Source organism: Macaca thibetana, chromosome 8, assembly GCF_024542745.1.
Source record: "Macaca thibetana thibetana isolate TM-01 chromosome 8, ASM2454274v1, whole genome shotgun sequence".
NCBI lineage: Eukaryota > Metazoa > Chordata > Mammalia > Primates > Cercopithecidae > Macaca > Macaca thibetana.
In genome coordinates, this window is record NC_065585.1 from 5,477,708 (window position 1) to 5,504,977 (window position 27,270).

General features: G+C 48.0%; 1 protein-coding gene across 1 annotated transcript in view; it reads right to left on the minus strand.

Annotated features, from left to right (window-relative positions):
* The window catches only part of CHRAC1 (chromatin accessibility complex subunit 1), an 873,427-nt gene that overhangs the window by 777,548 nt on the left and 68,609 nt on the right, over nt 1–27,270 (minus strand). The gene's annotated exons all lie outside the window — the stretch shown is intronic.

Below are 27,270 nucleotides of genomic sequence, written 5' to 3' on the forward strand. Positions count from 1 at the left end.
GCCCAGTGCAGTCCAGGGCCCCCACCCAGCCCGTCAGCCCCCACCTCAGGTGGCTGGCTTCCCAGCAGAAGCCGGACCCAGGAAGGGACGGGCTCTGAGTTCGAGATCCTGCATAAGCAAACCCTGAGACAGGAATCTGGGCACCAGCTGCTTGTCTGGGAGGTGGAGGGGAGCCCCTCAGGGGAGGGAGATCACCCGTGAAGGAGTGTGACTGGGCCCGAGCTGCCGCCACAGTGGGCAGCTGGCCCTGCGTTCCTCAGGGAGAACAGGAGAGAGAAAGCACACGGCTCACATCTCCCTTGAGGGCCAGAGCTGGGGGGTGTCTACACCACCCACAAGAGTCCTGGCCTGGGGGCAGGCTCCTGGCTGTGTTGACCCTTGGCTCTCCAGTTCCCGGGAAGGATAAACAGCCCTTGGTCCCCAGCAGATGTCAGGCTTGTCAGGCATCCACTGGGCACTGAAAGTCCCATGGAGTGTTGGGGACAGAGAGCAAGGCTTCCTCAAGGCCACTTGGCCAAACAGGCAGAGCCAGGAAGTGGCTGCCCTGGCCCCCTATGCGGCAGAGTCTTGTTGGCATCAGGAGGCCTGCAGGGCTGAGGGAGCTTCCGGAGGACCTGAAGCCCCAGGCCCAAACCTCCCTCGCTGGGAGCAGGGTCACCCTGTGGCCTCCGTCCTGAGGAGCAGGTTTTTCTTCCATCTATGTCCTCCTGTTGTTGCCCAGTGAATGATGGGAGCACTCTGTGAATGGTGGGAGCACTCTGTGAATGATGGGAGCACTCTGTGAAGGGAGCATTCTGTGATGTGGTGTGGGCTGGGGGCACGTGGGGGCAGCTGTCCAGTGGCCCTCAGTCCCTGGAGCTCATTCAGCATCTGCTCGAGGCTCCCCAGGGAAGGCAGCCCCAGAAGGTCTGGCTGCAGTAGTGGGTGGGGACCCCAGGGCGGTCTCTTCAGCCCTTCCCTTCAGGACGCATCAGTGTAGTTGAGGGCCTGGACACTTGGGCTGTTTCTGAATGGAACAAACAGCATCCATGTGTGTCAACCTCAACAGAGCCCAAAACTATGCCATTGAATGAAACAACACTTTGCAGGATGATGGGCGCAGCGCAACCCCACTTGTGTAGACAGTGTGCCCCCCAAATTATAAATTTTATATGCCTGCGAACGTGTCTATAACAACATGTTTAAAGGTAGAAAGGATACACATCCCCTGTAGAAGAGTGACCTCAACTGGGGTTGCAATTGACATCTCATCTGATGTCACAGTGAGGGTGCTGGTCACCGGGGACTTGAGTAACGTACTTTCCCTTCAAAAGCACAAGAGATGAAGATACAGGTACACACATGCTACAGACATAGATCCAGCCATAGATCCAGATTAGATATAGATGCATATAGAAGCCTAGAAAAGCCAATATGGAAAACTCTGCTAGGTCTGATTCTGAGTGGCAAGCATATTGGTGACTGTAATTCTTTTTTGCAGTTTTCTATATTTTTTAGTTTCCCCAAATACAAAAAATACCCACAACAGTTACCAGAGAAAATGCTGGATGCCACAAGAAGAAAGAATATCAAGGGGCAGGAGGCAAAGTTGTCTTCTTGGAGGAAAGAGTGTTAGAAATAACCCAGACCTCCTGGAAAATGACCCAAATACAGCCTGACTGTGCCAGCCCCAGGCCCTTCCCCAGCCCCAGGGCACCCTTTCTGTCCCAGTAGAGAAGGTGACCTGGAGTCAGGTCTTGTGTGTGCTCCAAGCATTTGGAGCTTTACCATGGGATGTGGGGAGCCAGGGTGTTTTTTGCTGGCATTTCTGTGGCTGGGTCATTCTGGCTGTGGAGCTGTGTTCGTGGGCAATGGCTGAGATGGAGGACCTGAGGCAGGTGTCTCAGTGACAGCACAGTATCCTCCAGCCTCTTCCAGGGCCCCATGCTGCTGGCTACCTGGCAATACAGTCCAGCGGTTGCTGCTTCTCTAGGACCCTGGTGCATTCAGAAACCTCCTGAAGGCCAGCGGAGGGTAAACCAGGAATAGACCATGTCCATTTCACTTCACTAGCTGAGCGGGTTGGTTTTGCCCTTCTGATCCTTGGTCCCTCAGGGCAGGACAGGCCTGCAGTGACCCCATAATCATGCAACCGTCATGCTTGTCATCTGAAATTCACAAGGAAGGCAAGGATTCAAAGGAAGATGTCTGAGATGCTGAATTCCAGCTCAGCCACTTGCCAATTCCTTGACCTTGGACAAGTTACTTAAATTAAGCCTTGATTTTTTTCATCTGAATAAATAGATATACAAATACTTATTTCATGGGCACTTTCATACCAGTTTGTTTGATTTAATCTCCTAGATTTTTTAGCACATGATAGCAACTTCTCAATAAATACTGGGCCCCTTCTCTTAGCCTTCCCATTGCTGTTCTTTTTAATTCCATCCACATGTCCTGTGCCTGAAATATCCTGTGCCATGTGCCTGAAATTCCATTCTTCTCCTAGGACCCTTAACAGGCCACATTGCTATGCTCCATTACTCCCCTGCATGGCTTACTGTATTAGGTAACATGAAGCATCTAAGGAAGAACTTTCTAACACAAATGCTAAAATGGGACAGGGAATGCTGATGGAGTGAGCTCTTTGTCAATAGAGCAAAGTCCGGACCTGTAGATGGTTTCAAAACATGTAAGCATCATTTGGGGATTCTGAGCCTGCCAGCCAAGAAATTGTCAATGATGACTTGTGAAGAGGTATTTCTGATACCAGTAAGCAGGGGAGAGAGAGTGAGATGTATGTGACCATATGGCTCTTGGGACCTCAAGCAATGTCTTAAGACACAATAAATTTTGATCAAAAAAGGGTTTCAACATGAAGGACTAGAGATCTAGACTAGGAATCTAGGCTAAGCCTCTCACTGAAAACAACTGAAAACACATTTGTAAGTGCATCCATGACCTGGCAGGAGAGTCAGAAATACTCAGCTCAGTACCTGTGTCCTGAGAGGTAAGCTGTGCACTGATGCCAACTTCCACTTTGAGGGATTTTGCCAAAGCCAGAGTATCAATTTCTTCAGCCTTCCAAAACTGGAGGAAAGATGACAAAGCCCAGGGCCCACTGGCTGGGGAATCGAACAGGTGACTGCTTCCCATCAATTCGAGAGCCCAAAGATTACACCTTTAGTAAAGGATGAACTAAAAATAATCCTCTTCCCACCCTACTAGGAGAGTAGATGTAACACTTCCCTGTCTTGACCGTTTGATTCCAAATTGACCCTCCCATGAATTTGCAGTCCCAAATTACACTCCCTAACTGCCTCTTCCAAACCTTAAGTGTTAATTAATTTCAAAGACAGACTGCACTCCATCATACAGGTACCAGACAAAGAAAGAAACACATCATTTTTGGAGGAATTCATTTTTATCCAAAAACCTGCAAGAGTTTCTATAAGGAAAATGATTATTTCAGAGTTTAAAAACAAAGAAAGTCATGAAATACACAAGGAAGCAATGCATCATGAGTGAGAGCTAGGAGAGACAAAATCAGCAAATGCAGGGTTGAAAAAGAATCAGATACTGGACTTATCAGACATAGACTATAAAATGACTATGCTTAACGTGTTACAAGAAATGAAAAAGACTAAAATGGGTAAAGAGCTAGAATATAAGAGAATCAAGCAGAACTTCTGCAACTGAAAAATAGAATTGAAGTGAAATATTTAATGAATAACTTGAAGAGCAGATTAAACTCAGTTCAAGACAGAACTAGTGAATGAAAGGTAGAATTGAAGATGTTATTAAAAACAGAAACCAGAAAATATGAAAGAAACTTAAGGAAACACGGAGGACAAAGTGAGAAACTCTCAAATATATCTACTTGGAGTTTCTGGAGGAAAAGATAAAGAAAATGGAGAAAATGCAGTATTGAAGAAATAATGACTGAGAACTCCTCAAAACTCATAAGGATAAAAATCCACAGATTCACGAAGTCCAAGAAATTCCTAGTAGGATAACAGTTAAAATACACAGTTGACATATCATAATACAATTTCAGGAGACCAGATGCAAAGGGATGATTTTTAAAAGAGAAAGACAAGACAAATTACTTTCCAAAGAGTGGCAATTGATTAACAGCTGACTTCTCACCAACAACAATGGGGTCCAGGAGTTAGTGAAATAATACCCAGACGTGCTGAGCAACAACAATACTTCCCAATGAGTAAAAATAATGACATTGTATTATAAACAAAAGCAGAGTTTTCCACCACCAAAACCTCATTAAAGGGAATTTGAAATACAAGTAGAAGGAAATTGATACCAGATGGAATGTCAGAGATGCAAGAAGGAAGGAAGAACAAATTCAGTGATACATATGTCAGTAAATCTAAACAAACGTTTACGGTACGTGTAATAATGTGAACTGTTGAGTTACAGCATAATAGAATTAACGTATATAGCAAAATAGCACATAAATGTTGGTGAGGGGATTATTGGAATTAAAGTGTGATGAGGTCCTTTAATTTCAATTTCAAAGATTTAGGAGGAGGGTAAAGATATTGATTCACTTAGACTTGGACTTTGGTGCTTTATTTATGAAAGTTTCAGCCAGGCATGATGTTTCATGCCTGCAATTCCAGGACTTTGGGAGGCTGAGGTGGGAAGATCACTTGAGCCCAGGAGTTCAAGACCAGCTTGGGCAACATAGCAAGACCCCATCTCTACAAAAAATTTAAAAATTAGAAGTGGTGGCTCATGCCTGTAGTCCCAGTTACTCAGAGGGCTAAGATTGGAGGGTCACTTGAACCTGGAAATTTGAGGCTACAGTGAGCCATGATTGTACCACTATACTCCAGCCTGGGGGACAGAACGATAACCTCTCAAAAAAAAGGTTTCCAAGTTTCCATTTCTGGGGTAACTATCAAGAAGATGAAAAATAGCATGAATAACTTCTAAATTTGTGAACCCCAAAACTGGAATAAGGAAAACTAATCAGTCTGAAAGAAGTCAAGAAAGAAGAAAAACTACAGAAAGAAATACAAATGGTAGAGCAAATAAAACCACAACCCTAATGGTATCAGTAATACCAATAGTGATGCTTACACTTAATATAGCCATATGTGTTGGGCATTCTTCTAAGATTATATATATATAACCTTTATGTATATGCTATAAAATATAAACTAAAGTATGCTTATAAGGAAGTCTCTATTCCTTTCTTAGGAGATACATATAGATAAGCTTACTTACAAAGTCTTTTTTTTTTTTTTTTTTTTGAGATGGAATCTCACTCTGTTGCCCAGACTGGAGTGCAGTGGCACAATCTCAGGTCACTGCAACCTCTGTCTCCCAGGTCCAAGCGATTCTCCTGCCTCATCCTCCTAAGTAGCTGGGATTACAGGTGCCCGCCACCATGCGCAGCTAATTTTTTTTTATTTTTTTAAATAGAGACGGGGTTTCACCATGTTGTCCAGACTGGTCTTGAACTCCTGACCTCAGGTGAACCATCTGCCTTGGCCTCCCAAAGTGCTGGGATTATAGGTGTGAGCCATGACTCCCAGCCAAAAATCTTTAAAGTAGATATTGTTATTATCCCTGTATTACAGTGGAGAAAAATGAGGCACAGAGAAGTTACGTAACAGCTAAAAAGTGATTATAAGTTATGGAAATAAGTACCTACAATAAACGAAAATATACTAAATCTGTTAGATGAAAGATGACAAAACCCACAAGATCAGGTTTATGATGTTTACAATATACATTAAAACATAAGGATACAGAAGGTTGAAATAAAATGGCAAGAAAATATGTACCAGAAAAGTCCTAGTGAAAAGAAATTATAAGGCACAAAAAACAAAATTACTTCTAGAAATAAAGACAATAATATCATGATGATAAGAGTAGTAATTCACCAGGAAGCTATAATAACTCCAAATTTGTATGCAAGTAATAATACAGTGTCAAATACATAAAGCAAAACCTGACAGAACTATAAGGAGAAATAGACAAACCAATAATTACAGTGGAAGATTTTAACACAGCTCTCTCAGAAAATGAAAGATTAAGAAGACAAAAATTATTAAGGGTATAGAAGATTTGAAAAGTCTAATAAATTTGACTTAATGGACATATATAGAGTATTTCACTCAACAGCTGTACAGAGACATTTTCATCAAGCAAATATGTTATTATTTGTTTTATGGCCCAATATGTAGTGGAAGGACTGTTATGTAGATCACATTATCTGAACCCAATATGATTCGGTTAGAAATTGATCACCTTTTTGTTGTTTATCACTTTAATTTTTTATAATTATAAAAGTCTCATGTATTTGGAAATTAGGTAACACTTCTAGGTAACTCATAGTTGAAATAAGAAACCACCATGGAAAGTAGGAAATATTGAAAATGGACAATAATAAAAGTATATGTCAAAACGAGGGCTTCAGATAAGTCAGTATTTAGAGGGAGAATTTATAAACTCAAATGCTTGTAATCAAAAGAGGAAAGTGTGAAAGTTAATGAGCTAAGCACCATCCCCAGGAACTGAAAATGATGGCAGTAGAGATCAAAGAAAAGAGAAGGATATAATAAAGATAAGATCATAAATTAATAAAATAGAAAAGACGCACACAATAGAAAAAAGCCAAAGTTTGTTTATTGAAAAAGCTGATAAAATGGAGAAAACTCTGACTAGATTAATAAGGACAAAAGAAAAGGCACAAATAACCGCATTACAAATAAAAGGGACATCAGATATTGCAGACAATGATACAAGGATATTATAAACGTAAGAGGAAATGATGAAGAACTTTATATCAATAAACTTGAAAACAAATATGAATTTTCTAGAAAAATGTAATAAAATTTATGATAATAGACTGCATAATCCTAAAGCCAGTAAAGAAATCAAATCAAGGTAAAAGTCTTTCCAAGAAGAAAACTGTAGGCCCAGATGGTTTTTAATCTAATAAACATTTAAGGAACAAAAAATTGTCATGATATACAAAATATTTCTAAATGTGCTAAATGTGGAAAAAGTAAACACTCAAATGTTGTTATAAGGTTAGTATAATCTTAATACCAAAATTCTGACAAATTTGAGAAAGGAAATTTCAGGCTAAATCAGGCATCATTTAAAATGCAGAACTTCTAAATGTTAACCGATTCAATGATGTGTGAAAAAGTTAGTGTGTCATGATCAAGGTGTCTTCATTCAGAGAATGCAAGGTTGGTTTCACATTAAAAAAGCATTAGTGAATTCACCCCACTAACAAATTAGAAAAATCATATGATCATCCTTTAATGATCATATCAAAAGCTTTTGATAAAAATCAACATTATTTCAGTGTTAAAAACTCCCCAAGCCCAAAAAGAACTCTTAGCAAGCTAGGTCTAGAAGATAATTCCCTTAACCTGATAAAAGACTACCTATAAAAACTACATACAGCAAGCCTTATTCTCATTATTGAAGCAGGAATAAGACAAGGATGCTCATTATCTTCACTTTAGTCAACATTGTATAAGGGGTCCATACTAGCATAGAAAAGCAAAGAGAATCACACATAAAGGCATAAAATCTAAAAAGCAAGAAACAAAACTCGTGTACATTATATCATCAATAACAAAAACTAAAGAATCTTTAGATTTACTAGAATTGTAGTCAGCAAGGTTGTTGTATACAAAATCGATATACAAAAATCTACAACATTACTGCACCATAGCAAGAAACATCTAGAAAATACAATTATAAATGTTATTCTTAGAACTACAAAAAATATAAAGAACCCATGGTAGGAAGAATAACAGCATCTGAAAGATGTCTACATCCTAATTCCCAAAACTTATGATATACTGAGTTACATGGCAAAGAAGAATAATGAGTACAGATAAAATTAAGCTTGCTAATCATCTGGTCTTAAGATAGCGAGATTATGAAGGTAGATGTAATGTAATCATGAGAATTCTTAAAAGGGAAAGAAGGAGGCAAAGGAGAGCCAGAGGGATGGCAGCAAGAGAACTTAGCTCAATGTTGTTGGCTTTAAGGATGGAGGAAGGGGTCAAGAGCTAAGGAATGCCTCAAACTTCAGAAGCTGGAAAAGGCAAGGAAATATGTTCTCTAGAAACTCCATAAGGAATGCAGACCTACTGACACCTTTATTTCTGCCCGGTGAGACTCATTTCAGACTTCATCCTTCCAGGACTGTAATATAACGAATTTGTGTTGTTTTAAGCCACTAAGTTTGTGGTAATTTGTTACAACCTCAATAGGAAACTAATACAGAAACCAAGAATAAATCTTTCTTTAATATCCAATACCTTTATGGAGAAAGTTATAAAAATTTATTGTAGGACATTAAAGAAGATCTAAATAAATGAGTTGGAATACTCCTCATAAAGATATAAATTCTTGCTACATTGATCTACAGATTCAATGCAACACCAATAAAAATCTTGACTTTTTTTGGTGGAATTTGGCAAGCTGATTCTAAAATTTATATAGAAATGCAAAGGTCCAACAATAGCCAACATACTCCTGAAGAATAAATCAAAATGTATTTTTATGCTAAAGCAATTAGACAGTGTGGAATAGACAAATGGACCAGTGGAGAGCCCAGAAAGGGACCCATGCATATGTGAAGACTCAATGCATGACATATCACTATCACATACCAGTGGAGAAATGAGGGGCAGTTCCTTACACAGTGCTGGGAAAATGAGTAACCATAGGGAAAAAGAGATGTTGGACCCTACTACACACCATATAAAAAATGCTTTCTAGGTAAATATGTAAATATGAAAGGCAAAGTTATCAAGCATATAGAAGACATTATAGATATCTTTATTATCTTGGCATAGTGAATGGATGTTCTAAATAAGACACAAAAAGTGCAAGCCATACAAATGATAAATACAACTATATGAAAGTTAAGAATGTTTGTTCATCAAAATTTACCACAAACAATGGAAAGACAAGTCACAAACGGAGTAATATGAGGAGGATCTGACACTGTACTAAGAATATTCAACCTGGCAAGGATATGTGACTTATCTTCAGAATCCATGGGGCAGAGCAAGTTTCATGACTCCAACTGACTGCAAATGGGTCCTATCTCCCATAGGAGTAGGAGATAATGGGATATAGTGAACACCTTAAGTCCCTACCACTTCTAGTAAAGTTGAGCTAGTCACAGGCTAGAACCCAACAATTCCACTACCAGGTACATACCTTAATGAAACCCAAAGTCTTGTTCAACATAATATATGTTCCAGAATGTTCATAGCATAATTACTAATAATAGGAAAAAATGACAAAATTCATATGTCATATTAAGAATAGAATGGATACACTATGGCATATTCTATAGAATAATACTACAGTGGTCAAAATGCAACAACGTGAATGCGTCTCAAACACATAATGTTGAAGGAACAAAGCAGGGGATAGAAGAATACATGCAGTGTGAGTCCAATTAAGTGCAGTTTTAAAAGTAAATCAATGTGTTTATGAAGGATATATACACAAGTTGAAACACACACAAGCAAATGATAAAGACCAAAAAGTAATTAACATGAAATTTAGCACACTGATTCCCTCTGGGGGAAAGAATAATGGGATTTTTGAGGAGCAAACAAAGGGCTTTAGAAATTAGGAAATGTTCCATTTCTTCACCTGCACAGTGGAAACTTAATTCTAGGTCTCTGTCCAAAAAGTGAGATATTCAATTCAGGTGATGAGAATTGTCAAAGACGTGGCTTTTGGTTAAGAAAAAAGAGAAAGAATTTTAAGATCCGTTGGCACTGACCCAGCAAACCAATAAAGAATTCTTCCTTCCTTCCACCTTTAGAATTTAGTTTGCCATTTCAAACCTGCTGATTAAGCACCGTGTGCTCCTGGCAGCCGCCCAAGCCTGCTCCTTTGTAAGTGAGTGAAGCTGGAGCCCTCAGGCAGGAACGCCTTTAGCACCACGGACAGCGACCTGCAGCTAGCACTTGGGAGACAAGCCTTATAAGGAACTCAGTTGCAGAAGGGCAGAAGTCTTAAAAGTCTTGGCCCAGGCCCCCAAAAAGGTAGTGGCAGAGCATGAAATAGAATCCAGGTCTCCTGATGCTTAATTCAGTGTCTATTGTATTCCGCCTGGCCTTGAATAAATGGACTGGAACTCTTCGATGAACCAGGAAGTCACCAGAGGACGTGTAGGGCTTCCATGTCTGTCATTGAAAGCTTGGACGTCACATCCAGTCTCATCTGGGTTTAGATCTGGACTATGCCCTTTAGATCTGGACTCTGCCCTTGCCATTTGAATGTCCTGGGAAGTCACTGCACCTCTCCAAGCCTCAGTGTTCATAGTATCGCCTCCCTACAGAGTTTCTCCCTACAGAGAATTCAGTGATAGTAGGTATATCTCATGCTCAGGATAGCAGTGTGCACAGTGCTGCTCACTTCAAACACAGGAAAATTCCCTTAGCCTTTCCCACAGTGTATTTCAAATCATAAGGGAAAGGAATTGGTTTTATAGAATGTATAAAAGATGCTGAAACAATATCATTGTTTAGAGCCTGCTTTGGAAATAAACCCAGTAAAATTTCCGTATAAAATCTTGGTATTTCCTAAAAGATATTAAGGCTCCATTGGATGTCTTGGATCTCTCTAGTCTTGTTAATTTGAGCTCGTCAATGCACTAGTAACCATTGCCTAACATCTACTTGCCTCTGTCATGCCAAAAGATGCTGGGAGAAGAGGGGTGACAATATCCTACAGTGTCCCCAGGGCCAAGGGTCCCCAACCACACAGTGCATTCCCAGAATAAACCTCATAGGGTAGTGTATTATCTTTTTGAGATGTTACTGGATTCTATTAATGTTTGGTAGTATTTTATTTAGAAACTTTTAACTTATAAGTGCCATTCATGTGTGGTTTCCATTATCGCATATTACCCGTACTAAAGTTATTCTAGATGCATGGAATGAATAAGGGAGTTTTGCTTCTTTTTTTATGGCTCAAAATAGTTTAAACAACATTGAAATGATTAGTTCTTTAGAAATTAGGTACAACTCAGCTGTAAGCCTGTCTGATTCTGCTGCCTTTCACTGACAGATCTCCCATCACCTTCTCCAAATGATAATTGGTCTATTAGAATTTTCCATTTTTTTCTTGAATTGATTTTGGTAATTCTACTAGAAAATCATCCATTTCCTTGAGGTTTCAATTTGTTATCACAGAGTTGCATATAATATTCTGTCATAATTATTTTTTATCTCCCCTGTATCTGTAGTTATATTGGTTATCTCTGCATTCTTATTCCTAATCTTGTCTAATTTCGGTCTCTTTCTTCATTCTCTGTAACTGGACTCATGAGAGTTTTTTTCTATTTTATCGGCCATTTCAAAGAACCAGCTTTTGCATTTACTTATTCTTTACACTATTTTTTAATTTTCTGTTTCATCAATTTCAGTTCTTATCTTTGTGAATTCCCTCTTTCTTGTTTCTTTTATTGTTTCTTTTCCTTTCTTGAGACAGGTAGTAAAATAATGTTATGTTTAGTCTTTTTCCCCTTCTAATAAAGACATTTAAGGCTGGATGTTTCTAAACAGTCTTAACTTCACTCCCTATCTTTTTTTTTTTTTTTTCCCCCCTTTGAGATGGAGTCTCGTTCTGTCGCCCAGGCTGGAATGCAGTGGCCGGATCTCGGCTCACTGCAAGTTCCGCCCCCCGGGTTTACGCCATTCTCCTGCCTCAGCCTCCCAAGTAGCTGGGACTACAGGCGCCTGCCACCTCGCCCGGCTAGTTTTTTTTGTATTTTTTTAGTAGAGACGGGGTTTCACTGTGTTAGCCAGGATGGTCTCGATCTCCTGACCTCGTGATCTGCCTGTCTCAGCCTTCCAAAGTGCTGGGATTACAGGCTTGAGCCACCGCGCCCGGCCCATTCCCTATCTTTTAATAGGAAAGCTTCTCTTTTTCTTTGTTTTCCAAATAGTATTTAATTTTTTCTTTGATTTTCTCTCTAATCCAAGGATTATATAGGGATATTTTAAATTTTTAAGTAAAGCATTTTTCTTGTTTTGCTCCCTTTTAATTATTTATTTCTACTTATATGGGATATGGCCAGAAGCACATGGCCTGTGCAAAACTTTGTTCTTGTGTCCTTGAATTTGGTAAAATGTTCTTTAGTTTCTATCATATACTGATTTTTAGCCAGGTATAGTGTGTGGCATGCACCGATAGTCCCAGCTATACAGGAGGCCGAGGTGGGAGAATCGCTGGAGCTGTTCGAGGAGTTTGAGACCAGCCCACACACCATAGTGAGACCCCACCTCTAAACAAACAAATAAAAGTATTCTGTCCATTGTATATCATATGGATGGTCACATCTGTTTGTTGCATTTTTCAATTCTGATGTCATTCTTTGAAGCTGGTTGTTCTCATAAAATTTTAAATGTACAGAAAAGCAGAGAAACAAGTATCATGAACACCATATACATTGCAAAGATCCAATAACTGTGCGTATATTGCTATATTGTTTTTCACTGGGGTATTAAAAGTAAATGATAGTCTTCATGGACTTTCACTCCTAAATGCTTACATATCCACCTTTAATAACAAAGGGTGCTTCCCCCCATAACCATGATACCATTATTGCACATGAGAAAAGAACAATAATGTCCTATGGCATTCTAAAACTCCACTTACGTTCACATTCCCCTAATTGTTCCTCAAATGGCCTCTTTAAATCTGATTTGTTCAAACTATGATTCAATCAGTAGGCATACAATACATCACACTGCTGCTTCCCTGTCTAGTATTTCTGTGTCCATGTCTGATAGAAGTATGCAGTTATCTCTCATTATAATTTTATTTTTATCAAATTCTCTTTTCTTTCCTAGTATTTTTTGCTTTATATATTTGTTCCTCTTTTTTTCCCCATACAGGCTTATGGCTATATATTGCTTCATTTTATATATACACACACACACACACACACACACATATATATATAAATTATATATATACATTTATATATATATAAATTATATATATAATTTATATATATATATATATATATATATTTTTTTTTTTTGGGAGACAGAGTCTCGCTGTGTTGCCCCAGGCTGGAGTGCAGTGGTCTGATCTCGGCTCACTGCAACCTCCACCTCCCTGGTTCAAGCAATTCCCCTGCCTCAGTGTCTGGAGTAGCTGGGATTACAGGCGCACACCACCACACCCAGCTACTAATTTTTTTGTATTTTTAGTAGAGACGGGATTTCACCATGTTGGCCAGACTGGTCTCAAACTCTTGACCTCAGGCAATCCGCCCCCTCGGCCTCCCAAAGGGCTGGGATTACAGGCATGAGCCACCACACCTGGCCGTTTTCTGTGTATTTCTAATACATGGCTTATTATTATCTTTTTTTTGTTCATTTTGCTTGTTGAACCCGATATGACAGTGTTTGTATTCTAATGGGAGAATTCACTTCTTTTCATTTAGAGTATTAACTTTAATTAATTAATGTAATTCCTACAATATTCTTTTGTTGATTTTTGCCATTTTTTGTCCTTTCCCTTTCTCTCATTTTTGATGGTCTGATTAAGTTGTTCTTCCTTCCATTTCTTCCCCTTTGTTAATTAGGAAGTCCCTACCATATCCTCCCATTGCTTTCAAAGCCACCTCCTTTTCCATCTTATGTAACCAGGCACAGATTTCTCTACTATTAGCTGAAAACAACATGCCAACTATTTCACACAACAAGATGTTCTATTTCTTCCATAATTATTATTCTTCGGTCTAAAAACGTGACACTTCTAGAGTTCTTTTATTTTCTTCCTCTCCCCTCCCCTTCAAGGATGAGACTCTGGAAAACGTCTAACTTCCCCTCCCCTCAGCTCCTAGAGGCTGCTGAGCTGTGACTTTTATGAAGAGCCTATCATCAGAATTTTCCCTTCCAGTCTGGACCTCCTATTTCAGGAGCCCTTACTCAGCACTTCTGCTGTGCAGTCTGAGACAGGTCTATCCTTATTCATTGTGATTTAATTTATCCACATATCAAGGTCTGCTGCTCACCACTGTGTCTTTCTCTTTTCATCTCTCTTCATTTCGTAGCCTCTATTCTGTCTCATTTGTTCTTGGGTTTGAGTCTTCTCCCAAGTCTTTTCCTCAGCTGGGAGATGTGGGTGATTCAGGCAGCACACTCTCAAACTTCTCTCATTTGCCTTCCCAGGTGAGGGGAAGCTTGCCTGGGGACAGGATTCTTGGGTCAAGGTCTTTGCTTGGTGGGAAGCCAAACTGCACTCCCCAGGCATGACCCTGTGACATGCTGCAGCCAGGAAACGAGATTGGAAGTGATGTAGGACTTCTGGGCAGAAGTTTTCAAACCCATTGCAGCATTTGTCACATTCCCTTTCCCTGCCAGGGATCATGAGGCTCTTATCAGAAGAGCCTGGCCTGTCTGGGAGGGACCCCAGGAAACAGAGCTACCTGCAAAGCCACCCATTGACTCACATGAGCAGGAAATAAGCCTTTGCTGTTTTAAGCCATCGATTTTTAACTTTTTGAAATCTTTTGTTACTGTTGCATAACCTATCCCATCCTGATTGATTCAGAAACCTATAGGATATGGGCGCCCTTTCTCTAGGTGTAACTGTTCTCCTCTCTGACTGGCGGCCCCTTACATGTTATAATTTTTCTTTATCAGCTCTTGAGGGCTCAGGTCTGATTGCCAAATGCCCCTGGGTAAAGATGCTGAGATGCAGTTGAACCCAGTAGAGAGAAATTGATTAGGGAGGAGGCCTTCAGAGAAAATGGGAGGGTCTGGGAGAGGCTGGAGAACTATCACACCAGCATGTAGGCCTGGCCCCGGGCGAAGACAGAGGGAAAGATGAAGGAAGCTGTGGTCCCCAGGGCCTGGCCTTGAATCTTTTTCCTGCATACTTTCCATGATGCCAGAAGAGATGGCAAAGCCATAGTAGAGATGAGTGCTGGGTTGGCTGAAAGTCAGATTGGCCAAGGATACAAGGAGTAGGGGAAGGGGATGTGTTTGAAGCTGACCTGGGGGCCTTGTTGCTGATGATGAACCATGGCCATGGTGATGGCAACATGAACATGTGTTGTCAGCAATATGAGCTCCCAGGGGGCAGGGATGGTGCCCACCTCACCTTTGTATCATCAGTACCGGGACCGGGAATTGGCCAAATAGATGCTTAACAGATGTTTGTGTCAAGAAAGAATGAACATGTGTTTTTCTCCTCTGGTCCTGAGGCTGTTGAACTCTAAGGTCTAGTCTGGGAGAGGGAGGACTCTGGAGTGGAAGCACCAAGGAGGTGTCCACCTGGACCAGAATCACAGAACCTCACTCTGGGTTAAGCCTTCTCTGCCATTTCTTCTGTCTGTCTGACCACCTGCTCACTTTCCCTTCTATTGGGGGAGTTCCTCTGCTTCTCCCCACATTCCCCTCTTCCCCCCTGATGCCCGGATCCTCCTGCTACCACCTTTACCTGGCTGGATTTGGAGTCCCCAGGACTGCTGGCGTGTAGGCGTCACTGGTGCCCCTGTGGCAGGAGAAGCAAGAGTAGCTTGCTACAGAGTGAGGTTCGAGGCTAAGGACAGAGGCAGACACCACCAGCTCACATCCAATCAGTGCTTCCCTGTGCCAGGGACTCTGTCAAGAGGAAAACATGCACCCATCCCTACTTCAAGACAGGAAAACCAACACTCAGTCTGGCGAAGTGACCAGCCCACAGCCAAACAGCAGGTACACAGTGGAGTCAGGATTCCAAACCAGGACCATCTGACTCAAGGCCCACTCTTTTGTGCTCTCCTGAGTTAGGGTCAGAGACTGAACTAGTGCAGTACATGGCCCACATTATAGATTTTCATCCACCCTCGCCCTGCCTGATTAGCAAGGGGGCTTCATTACATCCATTCTGCAAGGGAAAAGCCTGAAGCTCTTGAGTCCAGGGCCCTCACCCCAGGACATGTTGGTGCTCAGGCCAAGATCTGAACCAGGTCTGCCCAAGGGCACAGCCTGAGTTCTTGACCAATATTGCCTCCCTCCTTGCAAAAGGTGTTCTTTCCAGCCACATCCTCCCTCAAGCATGGCGGTCCTGAAGTGCCCATGCTCAAGTTGGCTTTGATTTGGGGAATATTCACCAGTGCTCCAGACTGCAGAGTTGTCACTACCCAGGGGAGACCAGTCTGATGCCTCCTGACGTCCCAGGAGGTGGCACCGTCTCTGACCTTATGCTCAGGAAGTTCTTCTAACCCCCTCTGGGTACCTCCGGAGTCGTGTCAGAGTCAGCCAGGATCAGATAGAATGTGGCTTGCCCAGGGAGGCTGACCATTTTGGGGACAGATGGGGCCTGGACTGGTTGCATGGGCTTCTGCTCTTGACATATCCCAGACCAGCTCTCTGGCCTCGGGCTGAGCCCTGTGTTCAATGGAGACAGGAATCTCTGCCTGGTCCCATCCTGGGCTGTACTGTGGGAACGTAGGAAGTGCCCCCAAAACAGGAGCACCACTCAAGATGTGCTTGCTGGAGAGGATGGTGGTTCTGGGCCCAGACACAACCTCTCAGCTGGGCTGGTGGGGGCATCAGTGTTTCTTGTTCCTCTCTGGGGCCTCCTCTGACCTCCTCCCCTGAATGCTCCATTGCCTTTGCATTGCCATGGCTCCCTTGAACTCAGCTTTTGACTTGGGGCTGTGAAGTCTATGTTTCCTGAAGCTGGCCCCCACAACCGCTAAAATGGTACTGCCAGACTTCCCCAGAGGCAAAATCCTTAGGATTTGGAGTCGTTTTTAAATGTATACTTTATTTTTCAAATTTTTGTGTTAAAAGGTATTAATTTTGTAATCAAAAATAGAAAGGGTAGGGCCGGGTGTGGTGGCTCACACCTGTAATCCCAGCACTTTGGGTGGCCTGGGTGGGTGGATCACCTGAAGTCAGGAGTTTGAGACCAGCCTCGCCAACATGGTGAAACCCTGTCTCTACTAAAAATACAAAAATTAGCTGGGTGTGGTGGCGTGTGCCTGTAATCCCAGCTACTCGGGAGGCTGAGGCAGGAGAATCGCTTGAACCAGGGAGGCAGAGGTTGCAGTGAGCCGAGATTGTGCCACTGCACTCCAGCCTGGGCGACAAGAGTGAAACTCCATCTGAAAAAGAAGAAAAGGAACATGATATTTTTTAAAAAGGGTCCATGACTCAACCTGCCACCATTAAAGAGACTTCAGGCATTGGAGTGGTGATGGGAGAGATCTGGAGAAATAGGGACACTTCTCCATTTCTGTTCCAAGGTACTGGGGGCCAGCTGGTGGCAGTTGGTGTCAGAAGCAGCTGTGGGAACTTCACCAAACTCACCCCAGCAGCCCCTGGTCCCTGTGAGTGGACCCTGACACTGTGAAGGTGGTCAGCGTGGCAAAGGAGGCTCAGCTGTTGCCCAGCTGAACCTGAGCCATGCACACCATAACCTGCACATATTTATAGTCATCAGTGATGCCGTCATGATGGCTTGAACTGGCCACCCGTTTCTTGGGGGTCTTTTTCCCTCCAGAATCAGAAATACTATCAGAGAGCTCCCTAGGTCCCAGGTCCCTGTGCCCCAGAGGCCAGCAGGGATGTGGGTGCTGAGATCCCATACCCATCCAACAAGGTGTTCCATACCTCAGCACCCTCCTCTACACAAAGCACAGAGCACATTTCTGCGAATGCACAAGGGAAGTCCAGTCCTGCCTATGCCTTCAGGAACCATTGCAATCTAGCCCTGCCTCCTGTCTTCCTTGGGGCCAAGGAAAGCTGACCTCTGATCTTGTCTTGTGACACTTCTCCTGGCTGCCCTCACCCTAGCCACATCAGCCACCTTGCTCTTCCATGAACATGCCAAGCTCTTCCGCCCTCAGGGCCTTTGCATCCGCTGTTCCCTCTGTCATTCAGGCCTCAGCTCAAATCCCATCTCCTTGGGGACTCTTCCCTGACAGGTGCATCCCAAAGGTCTCCCCCTACACCACACACTGCCTCCTAATAATTGCCTTCTGTTTGATCATCTCCCTGCAATCATCCTCTCAGCTTATCCTGCCGGTTAACTGACTCGTTGCACATCTGTGCATGAGCATATCTGCTCCGTGCGAGAAGGGACCTTGCAGGTTCTGCTGCCTGGTCCCCAGTACCCCTTGTAGATACCAGTGGGAAGAACTGGGTTTCTGAGCTGCATCAGACACCCTGGGGAACTCAGGACGGCCTGGACCTGGGTTCTGGGGACCTGGAAGGTGCATGGTGTCCCCTTTTACAGACAGTTAGCTCCGTGACCTGGGGCAAGTCCCTAGAGTTCTCTGTGCCAGAGTCTCATTTGTCAAATGAGGAAGATACCTAATTGGCAACCTGCCTTCTTGCGCTATGGGAAGGGACTTAAACTTGGATGAGCCCCTGCTGTGAGCCAGGCACATCCTAGAGGCATCGCCTGTGTTGGCTCAATGCTCACAGCAACTGTGTGAGCCGGGAATTCGCCCATCTCCCTGCCTGGGGACCAATACCAGACCCTCTACCGGGAAGCCTGCTGGGACCCCCCAGCCTGAGCTGACCAGGGCTCCTTCAGCCCCGACATGATCCCATGGGCCTCTGTTTCCCACACCTGCCATCTCCCATCAACCTCATGTTGCCAGCAAGTGAAGGGAGCAGAGAGCAGCTCAGGAGCAGAGAAGGCTCTCTGAAGCCCGTGTACTTCCAGAGGCCACCAGGAGGTAATTCAGTTTGGTAAATGTTATCCGGCCCTGTGCTGGGTGCTGTGCTGGATGCCAGGGGACACAGATGGATCGGATACAGGCCCTGCCCTTAGGAAGCTCCAGGTGACAGTGACGAGTGCTGAGGGCAGATGCTGTTGCAGTGGAGAGCTCTTAAGGCCATGGCTCAGAACAGCCTGGGGTCCAGGAAGGCATCCTGGGACAGCGCCAGTGCTTGGGGGGGCCTTTGGGGGCCTCTGAACGCACCCAGTCCTCTCTTCCCTTTCTCTGGGAGTTGACAGCGCCTGTAATGATACAAATGATACACCTGTGCGTCCCCGAAATAGCAACGGCGTGTGCAGGGATGCCGCATCACGCTGCGAAGTTGCTGCCACCTCGGCTGCGTTTGCAGAAATACCTTCTGCCACACAAAGGTGAAAATGGCAGAGGCGACAACCAGGCTTCTGAAAAGGGAAAATATTTAAACACCTTCCACAGGGATCTGTAAACTCTCGGCATAGGCACAACGAATGCTCCACGTGACTGGGCTAAAGTTAGCTCCTGCGGGGAGGGAGCCGGCTGTGTAGTAGCGTCTCCACCGTCAGCGTGTGGCGGCTGGCACCGCTCCCTGGCTGGCGGGCAGTTAGGTGGAGAGAGGAGGGCAGCATGCCCTCTACACTCGGAAGAGAATCAACATTGGCTGAGTGCACACTGGGCACCCGGGCCTCTGCCAGAGCTGTGCGGCCTCGTATCATGACTTCACCTGGCAGGGGACCGGCTCTTTCTTCTTGTTTCACCAACAACAAAAGAGGCACAGAAAGGGTCCCTCACTTGCCCAAGGTCACACAGGGCACAAGTGACCACATCGAGTTTGGGACTGGGCCTGACTGGGAAGCCATGCTCATCCCACAGCCCAAGGGGGCTCCAGAGATCATCTGGGGAAAGCCAAGGATTCTGGTGATAGAGAAGCTGGGGATGCCAGGCGTGTGCTTCAGGGACAGGCTCGTGCTGTGGAGGGAGAGTCCTCAGACCCAGGGTCCAGGCCTTGCTTTGGCTCTTCACCTGTGCTGACACTTTACAGGTGTTCCGGCTCCATAACCTCAGCAGCCCTGCAGGCGAATCCCATCTCATCTCCAAGTGCAAGACGAGGAGACCTGACTGGGTGGCTTTCCTGGCCTCACAGCTAGTGAGGTCTCAACACGCTGTGATCTTTGTTTTTAAGAGCACATTTTTATTTTTATCTTTATTTTAAGAAGACAGGAGAGCTGGGTCCAACAAACATCCCCTTACTACGAATATCCTGTTATTCTGGGCACTGGGTGGGGGTAGGTGACTGAGGGAAAGGGGACCAATGCCATTTCCTGGCCACCAGTCACTATGCTGTCTCCACATCTATTTTATTAATCAGAGCAACAAATGCCTGGCAGCCTCTGATTTGTGCCCGGGGCACCCAGAGTGAGAGCTGGGGACAGAGATGTGCTCCCTGCTGCCCAGGAGGCCCAGCTTCTTATCCCAGCCCTGGATCGCAGTGACAGCCTGTGGGCAGAGACACACACTGTCCTTCCACGCCCCCCCACCCCCTTGCTTTGGAACAGCAGGGTATCCCGGAGTATCAACCCTGCCTCACCTCAGTTAATGAGACCTTCATGGCGACGTAGGTTTCATACCCACTGCAGCCCCTCTTGGGATGTGTTGGCCAGAAGAGCCTCTGCAGATTGTCCGATTGATCCTGGCAGCCGCTTGTGCTCCGTGGGGAATGCAATGCAGCTATTTATGGATCAGGCGTGGAGATGGGCAGTGGTTCAGGCTGCATTAAGAAGCCTGATATCTGCTAATCAGATTTCCTCTAATAAAGCAAGGGCAAGTGCATGTGTGCAGCTTGGTGGGGGGGCGTCCTTGGCTTAAGCGGAGAGGGCCTTGAAGGAGGGGGGCTTGGCCTGGCTTTTCCTTCCTTTGCTATGTGATCTTGAGTCTGGGACTGATCTGCTCATCATCTATTCAAATGAAATCCCTGCTCTTAAAAGTCCCCTAGCTCTGGGGCAGATCCACCCCACTCTGGGCCCGATTCCGCCTCCCATCCTCTTCCTGTGCAGTATGGGCGTCAGCCATGCCAGCACCTTTGCCCATGTGGCCACAAGGACACCCCCTGGCACACCAAGAAGCTTTGAGCTTGAAAATGCCCAGGAAGACCACCAGGGCTTGGCATCTAAGGGAGAGACCCCATCCAGTTTGGGCTCATGTCCGCAAGTCACCCGCTCACTTCCTGGGCAGCTGGAGGTCTAATAACTCAAAGGTCGCCTGAGCTCAGTCAGGCCTGGCCTCGGTTCCCCTCTTCCACTGTTGGCTCTGCCCCTTGTCTCTCAGAAGTTCTGAGCCAGATTCCTGCCTCCCTTCCTCCTGGCGCTCACCTCATCACTAACTGAGTCCTGGGGACTCCTCTTATCATTTTTGGATTTATCAGGGAGCCAATGAAACAAGTTCTGAGCACCTACTGTGTACCAGGGCCTGGGTCGCCCCTCCGTCTTCCATCTCAGTTTTCTGGTTGCCACACTGGCCCAAACCCTTGTGGCCTGTGCCTGGTGAAGAAGGACACTCCTTTCCTCAACTCCTGGTCCTACAGAGGCAGTGCCTTTCAAAGGACTCCTCCCACAGCAACTGTTGTACGCTCAGAGACCCTTGGCTTTGTCACTGGCCAGTGGGAATGATAGTGACAGTCTCACAGTCTTATCCTGAAGTCTTATCCTGAGTCTTATCCTGAAGACTCAAGTTAGAGCAGGGAATGCGCCAGCTCTGGCTCCACATCCAGCAGGTGATTGAGACGTATGCAGTCACCTGGATCAGCACACAGGGGCCTCCTTTCTCCATGCCGCATACACCATCACTGCCACTCCCTCCTGGCTCCTCTCTTCTCTCACACTGGGTTTAAAATCTTCTTTGCCTTCTCAGCTGGGGCCTTGAAAGGAATCAAGTCAGTGCTGAGTCCAGGAATGGCCTTATGTGTACCCCTGTTCAAGATTCTCAGGCCGTAATAGACCCCAGCCGGAGACAGTGGTGGGATTGATTAGCAATGTCTACTCTGGGCAGAGGTGGAGGGAAGGGCAGGTTGTATGCCAGGATCAGTGAGCCCACCTGTAGCCCCACTCCCCTCTCTTTTCACCATTTGAGCCTCTTTCTCTTTGCTTTATTATTTCTCTTCCACCTCTGTCTGTCTTGCTCCTTTTCCTCCCTCCTCACTATATTGGACACCCACAGACATTAGAGCCAAGGCCTAAACCTTGGGGACTCTCTCAGTCATGGCCTGGGCCATCTCTGCCATATGCACAGCCTTGTGTTCCCTGGCTCTCCTGCATCTACTTCTTCTGCCTTCCTGTGAGAGCTCTCACAAGGAGCGATGACTGATGATTGAACCAAACCCTGTTCTTTCATTCTCATCAAATATTCATTGTGCACCTACTGTGTGGCAGGCCCTTTGTGGCCAGGTTGGGTCAGATGTGGCCCCTGCCCTCAAGGAGCTGATAGTCTGTTGGGGGAGAGTGGCAGTCCCCAAATGAGTCATTGTGATAGAAGTATTCTGCCAGGAGTATATGCAGGGACACAGGGGTCTAGTCCAGCCTGTAGGGGCAGGGAAACTTCTGGAGGAGAGACCGCCAGAGCTGAATCCTAAGAGATGGGGAAGAGGGGCTGGGTGAGAGAGGTCATGGAGGCCAGATATCGGGATGGGAATGCCAGGCTGAGCTTAGACTTGACCCACAGGCTCCTGGACAGTTTTCACCAAGAGTCAGCCTGTTTAAGAAGGTGGCCCTGGTGGCAGGCGGAGAAGACAGTAGGAGGTTCAGCTGCAGGCAGCAGGGCCAGTGAGGTGGCTGAAGGACCAGAACTGGTGCAGGGCTTGTCTATGCAGAGCCAGAAGCGGAACTAAGACCTCCTGCCTCCCAGTAAAGGTATCTGGGCTGGGCCAGCAATTCCCCAACGCACAGTCCTCAGGACCTGATGCTGCAGCTGAATGAGTTTGGGAAACGCTGCTCACAGCGTCTAGGGGTCACCATGCCTGTTAGCAGAACAAAGGCTCTGAGAAGTCCTGCACCTGCCCCTATTTAACCCAGTGTTTCTCAAACTGTATAACCACAGAACACACTTGTTCACATTCTGGAGGAGGCTGGGAACCCCTGGATGAGCATGGCTGCCTGTCTTGGGAGTGCTTTTCTCTGGAATCTGACACTGGAAGTCTAAAGTTATCAACTGTACCATCAACTCTGCAAATGTCACTGGCCTTGAGAAATCAGCTAGGAGCAGTGAGGAATCTCTACATCTGGCAGGGAGGCCACTGAGGAAGGGGAGACTCATCACAGCCTCTCTCTGTGATTTGAGGCCACTGGACTCCTTGGTGCCTCACCTTCCTTGAAAGTAAACAGGTCAGTGTTAAATCCAGGAACGGCCTTATGTGTACCCCTGTGTGCAAGATTCTCCAGCTGTTACAGACCCCAGCCAAAGACAGTGCTGGGATCAATGAGCAATGTCTGCCCCAGGCAAAGGTGGAGGGAAGGGCAGGCTGTACACCAGGATCAGTGAACCCACCTATGGCCCCACTCGCCTCTCTAGCCTTCCCCATCTGTAAAATGGGCACCCCTACCTTTTTCAAAGATGTGGGCATTAATGTGACAAAGCGTTAAATATACCCAAGGAATCAGGATGTTGTGGAGAAGCAGACAGCCCGCCTTGGCCCAGACGCACTGCGGTGATGTGGAAGAAACACTGACCTGGGAGTTGGGTCCTCCATTAGTGTGGGACCAGGATAAACTGGTGGGCCTCTCTGGGTAAGAACAGGGGCTGCAGGCACACCCACTGTGTGTAAAGAACGAAGCAAACAAGTAGGCAGCAAGCAGATAGAGTTATAAAACCATGATGTTCTTTATTAGCTAATAAGGTACATCTGTTTTCACAGAAACTGAGGTCCAAGGGAGGCCCATGTTGGGGCTGCTGGAGGGCGCAGACAGGCTGTGAACACAGCACAAGGGCACCAGCAGCACCGGGCAGGCTTGGGACCAACTGACGGTGGCTTAAGCCCACAAGAGAATGCACCTGCTCACCCCAGTTGGGTGGCTCTCATGTGTGCCACGTGCCTGCATTGGGGTTCTCAAAGAGTCAGGAAGGACCCGCCTCCCTCCTCAGGTCACATATCTGCTGACAGCTTTATAACCAACCAGAGGAGGACTCTGATTGGTGGAGGTGCACCTTCACACGTCCAAGTCCAGCCAATCATCGTGGCCCTGGGGAATTCTGGACTCTGGCCACACCTCAGTTCCACATCCTTCTCCAGGGGGAGCTAGAGTTGGGACACCCAGACCCACAGGGGCTGCGAGGGAGGCAGGCATCCAGAGGCACTGCCCCCAGCCAGACTCTCTGGGCTGCCGTGTGGCACACACGGTCCAGGATGAATGCCGGGGATGTAGGGAAGATACTTGATTGAGCCCCAGGCTTTGCTCCAAGGAGCTCCCATTCCACCCGCAGGTCCAGAGCCTTGGAAGGTGGCACATGTGGGGTGTGGATGGGCGGACCAGGAACCCTCTGCTTTCAAGGCTCAGACACTGCCTGGGAGGACCTGAGTCCACGGGTCTATTCCCACAGGTGGAAGAGAGGAAGAACCAGCGTCTGGGGGCTGGTGGGTGGCCACTCAAGGCACTCTAAGCTTGGGGCCATAAAGCAGTGGGGGTCCTCGAAGGAGCGCTAGACAGAAGCCAGGGAGAAGCTTCCAGGACTGGCTCCACATCGGAATCACTGTGGGATCCTGGGCACGTGATCCTGTCTTGCTGGAAGTTTTCCCATCTGTAAAACAAGGGGTTTGGAGTAATTCATCTCAGAGGTCCTTCCAGTACGCACACAGCGGTTGCGCTTTCCTGAAAGGCTGTATGCAAATGGAGTTCCGTAAACCAAATCTAAGTGGCTCTGCAGAGCGCGGCGTCTGCCGGTGCGCCCCTCCCCCGCCCGCGCTGCCGCGGGGACAGCCTGGACTTCCCCGCAGCGAGGCCGGCTGCGCGGCCGCCCCGTGGGTCGGAGTCCAGTGCCCCCTGGCGGCGCCGAGGCGGGCAGGCGGCTTCCGGACCGCGCGGAGGCCCGACGGCTGTGACTCAGGGGTGGCGCCGCTGCCAGGGCGGCGGGAGGCCTGACTGGGGTTCCGTCGTGGGCTGAGCCACGGCGCAATTAATTACCAGCTGCTGGGAATCCTTGTCGCCCGCTCGCGGTGACTCACCCGGCAGCCAGGCTCACTTGCCGAGCGCGGGGGCTTTGGTTTCCAAAATGAATCTGGGGAGAGTGCCTGCTCGGGGTGGGGCTCCCCGCTCCCTCGCCCCGCGCCCGCAGACCCAGCGGGGACCTGACGGCTCAGACGTAGCCCACAGCGCGGGCTCCCCTTCCCTGGTGGGCACCCGTGAGCCCTGGAAGTGGGGTGCAGAGAGTCCCAGCTGGGGGTCCTCGGTGAAGCACTGGGGTCCCAGACCCGCTGGGCCCGGGGTCCCTGAGGCCGGGGAGCCGGAGCACCGCTCCAGAGGGCGACCCACAGAGGGGCTGGTCTCCTGGAGCCCGCGAGGTGCGCGAGGGTTAGGTCTGATTCCCCAGCCACCCCCTGGCCAGCTGCTAACCCGCCGCCAGGCGACCCTTTCCCACTCCATCCCTTCCTTGGCTGGGGTCAGGAGAGGAAGGGGAGCCCCGGGGTCTCTGAGGCTTGGGTCTGTCCGTTTGGAGCTCCACTGCTCCAGGCGGGATTCAGGAAGCCGGTGGTCAAGGGAAAGCCCCTCGATAGCCTAAACGGAGAGGGCGGGGAGGGGGAGGAGGCAAAGGAGGCTGAAATGGGAAGGAGATAAAGCCTGGAGAGGGCTCATCTGGAAGCAGGGAATAGGTGCGCCCCGGCCCGAGCCTCGTGTTCCTACCCCAGGTGGTCCTGAGGGGGCTTCTGCGTGGCTCAGGGCTGCATCCAGGACGCACCTTGCGCCCAGCTGTGGGGAACCAAAGAGTGATTTTATATATATATATATATATGTGTGTGTGTGTGTGTGTGTGTGTGTGTGTGTATATTGGTTTTTGTTTTTTTTTTTTCTTCAGTAAAGCAACAGAGAGGGTACTGGGTCGGGGGATTGCGATGTCTTTCCCCGCTGTCCTGACTCCAAAACTGGCCGCCCATGCTGTCCTTAGCTCTCTCCAGGGAAACGACTCAGGTCTGCAGGTGCTGGCCCAAGCGGGCTGTGCCGCTGGGAGGCCAGGGGTCCGAGGCAGCCCTCGGGACCCTACCACTCCACGAGGCCATGTCCCTGGCCAATGACACGCTCCCGCGCCGGGTGGCTAGGTGGGGTGTGGGGGGTGCGGGAGACCTCGTGCACCGCTGCCGCCGCGCTCCTGTGTGCCCATGGCCCCCTCCCCTTCTGCTCCCCACTCTCTGCCCGATTTGCCTGAAGCTGCCAGCTTGCCATCTCGGGCTGAATCCCATTTTCCTCCCCCAACCCCGAGTCCCTCAAACTCTCCACCCTCCAGGGCTGCTCGCGCTCTTGGGGAGCGGGGCTAGAAGAACCCAAGCAGCCTCGTTTATCCTCCCATCCCCCGCCAAAACCCGCCGGCGGCTCCGCCCCCGCCCCCTCCCTGGCGGCTCAGGCCGCCCCTCCCGGGCTCCCTCCGCGTGCGCCCTGCGCCGCGCTGGGTCTGCAGCGGGAGCTGCCACAGCAGCCTCGCCAACTGGCTGGGGACCAGGCGGGAGGTGGCGCGCCCTGGAGGCTGCGGGAGGGAGGGAGGGAGGCCCGGCCTCGGCGTAGCCCGGCCCCCGCTCCCCGAGGCCCTCCCGCCGGAGCGGGGCTGCCAAGCGCACACACACACACACACACGCACATACACACACGCGCACACACACATTCGGGCTCCCAACGGCGCGCACGCACGTAGCGCCCGGGGCAGACCAGCGCCGCGGCCGCCTCCCGGGACGCCCGGACGCCGGAGGGCCCGGACTCGCGCGCGGCTCATGCGCCCGCGCCCGCCCAGCTGCTCCGCGAGGCCCGCGGGACCCCTCCCGCCGCCGCCGCCGCGCCCGCCGCCCCCGGAGGAGCGGGCTGGCTGACCGCCACCGCGCTGTCCCCCGGCAGCCCCCGAAGCCGCTCCATCGCTGTCCCTGCTGTCCTGGGGCCGCGCCCCGCTCCCGTGCTTTGGGGGTTGAGCCGAGCAAACTTCGCGCACCGGCCGACGCCCGGCGGGGACCCCGCTGCGCACCCGCGCGCCCGGGTGGGCGCTAGGCGCGCGGACCTTTGGGGAGCCGGCTGCCCCGCCCGCTGCACCTGCTCGGCCCCCTCCCCTCTTGCAGGGGACTCCAGAGACACCGCCACTTCGCAAACTTTTCCTCCCCACCACCGAGAGGGGGCGAGGAGGGGTAAAAGGGGAAGCAGGTCCCGCGGGGCGCGCGGACCTGCAGGCTCCTTGCTGGGCGCCGCCACCCGCGAGCTGGACCCACAGGGGTACCGGGCCCCGCGGCCGCCCTCCGGCCGCTTTCTGGCTCCGGTTCCCGTCCCTGCTTTTCCCGCGGGAGCGGGGGGCGGGGTGCGGAGGGCAGCGAGGCC